The sequence below is a fragment of the Erithacus rubecula genome (assembly GCF_903797595.1).
Source record: "Erithacus rubecula genome assembly, chromosome: 19".
NCBI lineage: Eukaryota > Metazoa > Chordata > Aves > Passeriformes > Muscicapidae > Erithacus > Erithacus rubecula.
In genome coordinates, this window is record NC_136671.1 from 5106081 (window position 1) to 5115634 (window position 9554).

Genomic DNA, 9554 nt, shown 5'->3' on the forward strand with positions numbered 1-9554 from the left:
ATGGCTCAAGAAAATCAATGTAGCTAAACCCACATATGGTCAGGATAAAAAAGAAAAAGACAAGAAAAAAGCAGTAAAAGCCAAATCCCAGCACTACAACACAAGGATTCAAACCCTGACACAGCTCATTATGTGTCCAAATAAGGCTGGCATGGCCTTGGCCAGGGAATCTGTTCCACATGTTTGTGTGTAGCCTCCTCTCTCTCCTAAAGAGATCTTAGTAAATGCAACAATTCCTGTTTGCAAGGTGAGCCTTTGGAAAGGTGTGGTGACCATACCTTGTGCTCACCTTTAGCTCCCTTCGACAAAACCCCCAGACTTCAGGACATTTCATTTGCAATTCTGAGCTGAAGATGACATGGCTTGGTCTGAGCTAACACAGGGAGCCCCTGCAGACACTGCAGCCATAATTTTTTCTGCACCTTTTTTCTGCAATAGCTGGAATGCAGTAACACTGAGAAGAATCAGTGAAAAGCAGGTATAAATAACAATTCAATAAATACAGTCTCATAAAAACAGCCATGTAACATTTCCCTGATCATTTCAGCAACACCCTTCACATCCAGGGCAGCCTTGAAAGTCAATTCCCACCAAGTGTGTTGATGTCAAGGAGCAGTTCATTGTGTCAATGGTTTTATCTCTTGGAGGAGATTCAGTCCTCACAGTTCACAGCATCAGCGACCCTCAGATCTGTGTTTTCCCAGAGGAGAGGCACCCAAAATGCAGCTCCTGCTCTCCTGTCTCACAGGGGCTGTTCTGCAGCCACACAGGGCAGGGCAGGGCAGGGCAGGGCAGTAATAAAGCTCTGAGCTGTACTTTTATGCAACAAATACCTTTTCAAAAACGATGGATGTGGCTTCAGAGCATTTTTTTCCCTCTTTCCTTCTTATATGTCTTAAATGCATCTATTTCTGTCAGTGCTGAGGACACCTGCAAACCACAGTTAGTGCTTCCCACTCACCACTGCTATCAGGTACCTCTGATAGTGAGGGAATCCCTTTAAACCATTTCCACTAATTCTTAAAAAAAAGGATTGTTAGATTTAACATGAGAATTACATCATTACAAAAGTAAAAGCTGTTATTCAGAAAGATTGTTTTAATTCTTTTTTTGCAGAGTGCCTTACACCATCCACAAGGCCTTATTGCAAATGTTATTAAAACATAAGTTACAACATATTTTTTCCCATGTTAAGCAGCAAGTTCTCCTACAGTTTTCCCTTACACAGCACATCTGGATTAATACCTGTGAGATGCAACATGGGGAGTCTGTAACACCCAACAGATTCAGAGGTTTAATCATTTGCCAGAAGCCACCAAGTAGCAGATAAATATTGAAAACTGAGAGCAATTATGACAAAAACTGTGCTTACACACCGAGGTTACTAAAAATGCAAATAATGACAATGCAATTTTGGATTTGGCTCACTCCAGACAGTGCCAATTTCTCCCTGGAAAACATGACAGAGGATGTGGAACCTTCTTCCACAGAGCAGGATCCACACTGCTTAAGTGAAGTACAGAATGGCAGCAATTCAGTGAGTTTGGATTAAACGAAGACCAATTATGCACCAAAAGAAATCCCAGCGCCCCCATCCCAGAATCTCTGAGCACCCCCAGCCCTGTTGCCTTTTGCTTCAGGCTGCCCCCTCCTGCTGCTGCTGCTGAGCCAGGCTGGGCTCTGATTCCTCCATATTTCTGTAGCCATGACCAGGTTCCTTTCCCTCACAGGGTGATGTTCTACTGCTCTGCTGCTGCTAGCTCTCCTTCCAGGGCTATGGGTCTTTAATCTTCCTCTCTGTCTTGAGGCTCTGTGTCACACTGTGGCACCAGAACCATTGGGCACAGGGGACTGTCTCACTGCCTGGGCAAGGATCTGCTCCTGGGGAAATAACTGACCCTTCTGGTCTTAACCCTCTCCCTCTCCTGTCTCTCTGGCCTGGGCAGGATCACTGAGTCAGTAGTCCTCAGTATCAATAAACATGGGGGAAACTGTCAAGATCACCTGCTCCAGGAGCAGCATCAACTATGGCTAGCACTAGCAGAAGGTCCCTGGCACTGCCCTAGCACTTTGACATGTCTTAATGAAAAGAGACCCTTGGACATCCCTTACCTGTTCTCTGCAGCACTGCACCACTTAACCATCAGCTGGGGTCCAAGCCGAGGATGAGGCAATCTATTTCTGTGGTGCCTTGGACAGCAGCAGCTATGCTGTTCAGGGTCCATGGCACAGCCCCATCCATGTGAGGACATGGAGCTGGTGGGATTGCACCATAGCCTGGGCCCCTCCCCCACTGCAGTGCTCACCCACAGCTCAGGCCATGACCAGAGTCTCTGTGCCTGGAGGGTACATGGGCTGCATTGCCCTGCCCAAGCTGATCTGTGCTCCTGGGATACTGACTCACCCCCATTTTCTTCCCTTTCTTCTCTCCCTCTCCAGGTTCCCTGGTCCAGGCAGCGCTGATTCAGACACCCGAGGTGTGAGCCAAGGTGGGAGACACGGTCAAAATCACCTGCTCTGGGGGTAGCTATGGCAGCTATGGCTGGTTCCAGCAGAAGGTCCCTGGCAGTGGCCCTGTCACTGTGATCTACTGGGATGACAGCAGACCCTCGGGCATCCCTTCGCGATTCTCCGGATCCACATCCGGCTCCACGGGCACATTAACCATCACTGGGGTCCAAGCCGAGGACGAGGCTGTCTATTTCTGTGGTAGCCTGGACAGCAGCAGTGGTGCTGCCACAGTGGCACAGAGGATTGTTGAAGTGATACAAAAGGATACCATTGCAGAGCTCTATAAGGAGTTCCTCGATTCCAGTTTCAAGCATCAGGGTAGAGCTGTCTGCCTTACTGAACCCTGTCTTTTCTAGTCTCCTTCTACAGTTCCCCTGGTTCAGGCAGTATTGCCAAGTCAGCTATCCTCAGTGTCAGCTCACCTCAGAGAAACCACAAAAAGCAGCTCCTGTGGGCTCAGCAGTAGCTAGACTTATGCTGACTGGTCCAGGCATAGGGACCTTGGCGGTGCCCCTGTCACTAGAGCAACAACATATCCCCAAGCTTGCCTTTGCAATTTCTTGTCCACCTCTACAGCCAAAGCAACAGCATGGAAAGGCAGAGGAAGGTCTGGAAGGGTGCTGGGGAGAGGTCTATGCAGGTATGTGGGGATGGCCAGGCTGGGCACTTGCCCACATGCTTCAGGGGCTTCAGGATGCACAGCCCTTCTGTTCCTATGGTGCTGCTGACAAAGGGGAGAGTCACTGATGCTGGGGCAGTGCTTGCAGTGGGGTATTTTGGCACCTCAGCACTGGTGGGGGGTCATGGGCTTGGCTGTGGCAGCTGCAGGTGTGGAGCCTTGCACAGAAAGGAAGGGAACAGCCAGACTAGCTGATCATTGCTAAGAACACACCTCAAAACCAGCTGCGTGTATTCCTGTGAATCCTGAGATACACCAGCTTGTGGTGTCCCAGCCTACAGCAGGACCTATTTTTCCCAGCTGAGTGCCCAAGGGAGAAGGTGTCCTGGAGAGATCCTCCTGCATTGGTGGGCAAGAGGGAAGGGGAACAGTGGGACAGTGTCAGGAAATGTTGGGGGACACGTTTCTATGAAGGCTCTCTCCTGGGCAGGCAGGCACATAGGAGGGTGTTGGGTGCCACAGCACAGCCTCATCCATGTGAGGTCATGAAGCTTGCTGTGACCTGGGCCCCTCCTCTCCTGGCAGTGCTCAGCCACAGCACAGGAACCATGGCCAGACTTGCTGGGCCAGGATGAGGCCTTTGGCACAGGGACCCCTCCTGCTGCCCAGGCAGGTCTGTTCTCCTGGGAAACTGACTGCCTCCTGTCTTCTCCCCCTCTCTTCTCTCCTCTCCAGCTTCCCTGGTTTAGGCAGCACTGACTCAGACACCCGAGGTGTCAGCCAAGGTGGGAGACACGGTCAAAATCACCTGCTCAGGGCTTAGCAGCAGCAATGCTTATGCTGGCTGGCACCAGCAGAAGGTCCCTGGCAGTGCCCCTATCACTGTGATCTACAGCAATAACAACAGACCCTCGGGCATCCCTTCGCGATTCTCCGGATCCAGGTCCGGCTCCACGGGCACGTTAACCATCACTGGGGTCCAAGCCGAGGACGAGGCTGTCTATTTCTGTGGTGGTACTGACAGCAGCAGTGGCAGTTACTATGGTGTATCGTGAAAACAAGAAGTAGGAAGTGAGAATAACAAGGATTTCCAGATTCCAAATATAAAGAAAATATTTCGGCAATGGAGCAGTTTATACTGATGCCACCACACAGCACTTACAGGATGGCCAGGGTATCACACCCAACCAGCACAGCTTTAGGAGGGGTAGGTTGTGCTTGACCAACCTGGTCTCCTTGTATGACCAAGTGACCCCCCTGATGGATGCAGCAAAGGCTGTGGATGTTGTGTACCAGGACTCCAGCAAGGCCTTTGACACAATCTCCCACAGCATTCCCAGGAAAAGCTGCAGCCTGTGGCTTGGACAGGAGCACTCTGTGCTAGGTTGAGAACTGGCTGGACAGCCAGGCCCAGAGAGTGCTGGTGAATGGTGCTGCATCCAGCTGGGAATCAGGCACCAGTGGTGTCCCCCCGGGGTCTGTGCTGGCATCTGTTCTGTTCAATGTTTTCATTGATGACATGGATTGGTGTATTGTAATTCATAGTAAATTTGTAACTCATTAGTAAATTTGCAGACAACACTAAGATGAAAGCATATGTGAATCTGCTGGAAGGTAGAAGGGCTGTGCAGAGAGACCTGGACCAGTTGGATGGATAGGCAGAGTTCCGCGGGATGAAGTTTAATGAGTCCAAGTGTCAAGTCCTGCATTTTGGCCACAATAACCCCCTGCAGCCTTACAGGCTGGGGATGGTGTGGCTGCACAGTGCCCAGGCAGAAAGGGATCTGGGGGCACTGATGGACACCAGCTGGACATGAGCCAGCAGTGTGCCCTGGTGGCCAAGAAGGCCAATGGCCCCTGGCCTGGATCAGGAATAGTGTGGCCAGCAGGAGCAGGGAGCTCATTCTTCCCCTGTACCCAGCACTGGTGAGGCTGAACCTTGAGTGCTGTGTCCAGTTCTGGCCCCTCAGTTTAGGGAGGACATTGAGATGCTTCCGTGCATCCAGAGGAGGCAACAAGGCTGCTGAGGGACTTGGACCACAAACCCTGTGAGGAATGGCTGAGGGAGCTGGGATTGTTTAGTATGGAAAATAGGAGTCTCAGGAGTGACCTTATCACTCTCTACAACTCCCTGAAAGGCGGCTGCACTCAGGTGGGGTTGGTCTCTTTCACTAGGCAGCAACCAACAGAACAAGAGGACACAGTCTTAAGATGCGTCAAGGGAAAATTAGTTTGGATATTAGGAGAAAGTTTTTCACGGAAAGAGTGATAAACTACTGGGATGGTCAGCCCAGGGAAGTGGTGGAGTCACCATCCCTGGATGTGTTTTAAAAAAGACTGGATATGGCACTTGGTGCCATGGTGTAGTTGAGGTGTTAGGACATGGGTTGGACGTGATGATCTTGAAGATCTCTTCCAATTCAGCCATTCTATAAATTCTGTGTTCCATGCAACTGCCAACGGGCTCAGCTGCTGAAGGGGCACCGGGTGTGGCCCTTGGTGACACTTGGCAACGTGGAACCCAGAGACCTTTGTGACATCAGAGAGCCCAACGCTGGCTGAGGGGTATATAAGGGGTGCAGAGGCCTGGGGTGCCCAGTCCCGTGAGAGGCGTTCTCACAGAAGGAAGCAGCTCCCGGGACCTGTTGGCGCCAGAGACCTTCAGCGATGGAGGACGGCAAAGCCAAGCCCAGCTCCTCCTCGCCAGCCAGCCCCCTGCCCAGCTGGGGCCGAGCCCAGGCACAAGCAGCAGCAGGCAAGGAAGCCCCTCCACGCGGAGCCGGGAGCTTGGCCCTGCGGATGGTGGCCCTGCAGGTGCAGCGTGGAGACACGGAACAGGGAGAGCTGCCCCGAGAGGAGAAGGAGTTCCCCTACCCAGAGCTGCCCCAGTGTATGGGGGAAAACAACACGGAGATGGAGCTACTCCAAGAGGGCCACGGTGATATACCGGAGCTCTCTGATGGAGAGACCAGCGTCTGGGGCTCCAGCAGTGAAGAGCTGTATGTCTCCATGGAGGAACTCATCAGTGACAAGAGCAGCGATGACTCCACATACGTCACCTGTCTCTCAAGGCTCAGCAGCACCAGCTTCGTCTATGACTGGGAGGAATTCAACATCCTCGAGGATGAACTCCGCATCCTGGAGCAGCAGGAAGAAGGCGGCAGTGCCCGAGGCCTGACACCCTCAAAGAAGACGAGCTGTGTGAGCCTGCCCCTCAGGAGACCTTGCTGGAGGAGCAGGAGCCCGAGTCCCTCCCTGGCTGTGTCCCTGCAGCTGCCCAGGCCCCGCAGCAGCAGCTGGCTGCCCCCAGCACACGGCCTGGCCGCTTCAGACGGGCGCTGCGGGCGCTGCGGGCATCGCGGGCAGCGCGGGCCCTGCGCGCCCTGGGGACACTGTTGTGCTGCTGCTGCCGCAGCTCCCAGCCACAGCACCAGAGTCTGTGCCAGGCCACAGCCACCTGCACACGGCAGCTGGGCCCACAGAGACACTGCACACACCAGGGCACCTGCAGCCTGACAAACAGCAGCGCTTAAAACAATAGGAACAATAGGAATAAGAGAATACCAATAAGAGAATAGGAATAGGAATAAGAAGATGATAAGAAGAAATAGTAGTAGTGTTAAGAGAAAACATAGTTCTTGATATAAGAATATAAAATAGGATAAGAATGACAGCAAGCATAACAAGTTAATAAGATTAATCAGAAGAATAGAATTAGAAGAGTAAGAATATGATAAAGAAGAAATAGAAGAAATAAGAATAAAAATTAAAATAGGAATAAGAAGAGTAAGCGTAAGAGTAAGAAGAAATAGTAGTAGTAGCAATTAAGAAGAAGGAAAAGAAGAAGGGAAAAAAGAAGACTTGGAGGATGATGAAGACCAAGGCCAAGCTCTGAAGAGGTCAAGACCCAAGTGGACAAAGATCTGACATTTCACTGCCGGCCTCCAGAACTTCATCCAGGATACATCCTCTGCAGGACGAAGTAGGAAAACAGCTGAAGCTCCAGCAGATCCTTAAGAAACTTTTACCTTCTGAGTATCACTAATAAAACTTTCTTATATCAGTGGCTTGATTTTTTATTAATCTAGTTATTATCTATTAATTTCTTTCCTCAAAAGCTGATGTTGCACATAAAAAGTGAGCTGTGGAAAAACCCAATGTTTCAAGTGATTAACACAAACTCAGCTTCATGGACATGCTCAAGTGATCTAAAATTGCTCCACACAACTCTGATGGCTCAAGAAAATCAATGTAGCTAAACCCACATATGGTCAGGATAAAAAAGAAAAAGAGAAGAAAAAAGCAGTAAAAGCCAAATCCCAGCACTACAACACAAGGATTCAAACCCTCACACAGCTCATTATGTGTCCAAATAAGGCTGGCATGGCCTTGGCCAGGGAATCTGTTCCACATGTTTGTGTGTAGCCTCCTCTCTCTCCTAAAGAGATCTTAGTAAATGCAACAATTCCTGTTTGCAAGGTGAGCCTTTGGAAAGGTGTGGTGACCATACCTTGTGCTCACCTTTAGCTCCCTTCGACAAAACCCCCAGACTTCAGGACATTTCATTTGCAATTCTGAGCTGAAGATGACATGGCTTGGTCTGAGCTAACACAGGGAGCCCCTGCAGACACTGCAGCCATAATTTTTTCTGCACCTTTTTTCTGCAATAGCTGGAATGCAGTAACACTGAGAAGAATCAGTGAAAAGCAGGTATAAATAACAATTCAATAAATACAGTCTCATAAAAACAGCCATGTAACATTTCCCTGATCATTTCAGCAACACCCTTCACATCCAGGGCAGCCTTGAAAGTCAATTCCCACTAAGTGCGTTGATGTCAAGGAGCAGTTCATTGTGTCAATGGTTTTATCTCTTGGAGGAGATTCAGTCCTCACAGTTCACAGCATCAGCGACCCTCAGAACTGTGTTTTCCCAGAGGAGAGGCACCCAAAATGCAGCTCCTGCTCTCCTGTCTCACAGGGGCTGTTCTGCAGCCACACAGGGCAGGGCAGGGCAGGGCAGGGCAGTAATAAAGCTCTGAGCTGTACTTTTATGCAACAAATACCTTTTCAAAAACGATGGATGTGGCTTCAGAGCATTTTTTCCCTCTTTCCTTCTTATATGTCTTAAATGCATCTATTTCTGTCAGTGCTGAGGACACCTGCAAACCACAGTTAGTGCTTCCCACTCACCACTGCTATCAGGTACCTCTGATAGTGAGGGAATCCCTTTAAACCATTTCCACTAATTCTTAAAAAAAAGGATTGTTAGATTTAACATGAGAATTACATCATTACAAAAGTAAAAGCTGTTATTCAGAAAGATTGTTTTAATTCTTTTTTTGCAGAGTGCCTTACACCATCCACAAGGCCTTATTGCAAATGTTATTAAAACATAAGTTACAACATATTTTTTCCCATGTTAAGCAGCAAGTTCTCCTACAGTTTTCCCTTACACAGCACATCTGGATTAATACCTGTGAGATGCAACATGGGGAGTCTGTAACACTCAACAGATTCAGAGGTTTAATCATTTGCCAGAAGCCACCAAGTAGCAGATAAATATTGAAAACTGAGAGCAATTATGACAAAAACTGTGTTTACACACCGAGGTTACTAAAAATGCAAATAATGACAATGCAATTTTGGATTTGGCTCACTCCAGACAGTGCCAATTTCTCCCTGGAAAACATGACAGAGGATGTGGAACCTTCTTCCACGGAGCAGGATCCACACTGCTTAAGTGAAGTACAGAATGGCAGCAATTCAGTGAGTTTGGATTAAACGAAGACCAATTATGCACCAAAAGAAATCCCAGCGCCCCCATCCCAGAATCTCTGAGCACCCCCAGCCCTGTTGCCTTTTGCTTCAGGCTGCCCCCTCCTGCTGCTGCTGCTGAGCCAGGCTGGGCTCTGATTCCTCCATATTTCTGTAGCCATGACTAGGTTCCTTTCCCTCACAGGGTGATGTTCTACTGCTCTGCTGCTGCCAGCTCTCCTTCCAGGGCTATGTGTTTTTAGTCTTCCTCTCTGTCTTGAGGCTCTGTGTCACACTGTGGCACCAGAACCATTGGGCACAGGGGACTGTCTCACTGCCTGGGCAAGGATCTGCTCCTGGGGAAATAACTGACCCTTCTGGTCTTAACCCTCTCCCTCTCCTGTCTCTCTGGCCTGGGCAGGATCACTGAGTCAGTAGTCCTCAGTATCAATAAACATGGGGGAAACTGTCAAGATCACCTGCCCCAGGAGCAGCATCAACTATGGCTAGCACTAGCAGAAGGTCCCTGGCACTGCCCCTAGCACTTTGACATGTCTTAATGAAAAGAGACCCTTGGACATCCCTTACCTGTTCTCTGCAGCACTGCACCACTTAACCATCAGCTGGGGTCCAAGCCGAGGATGAGGCAATCTATTTCTGTGGTGCCT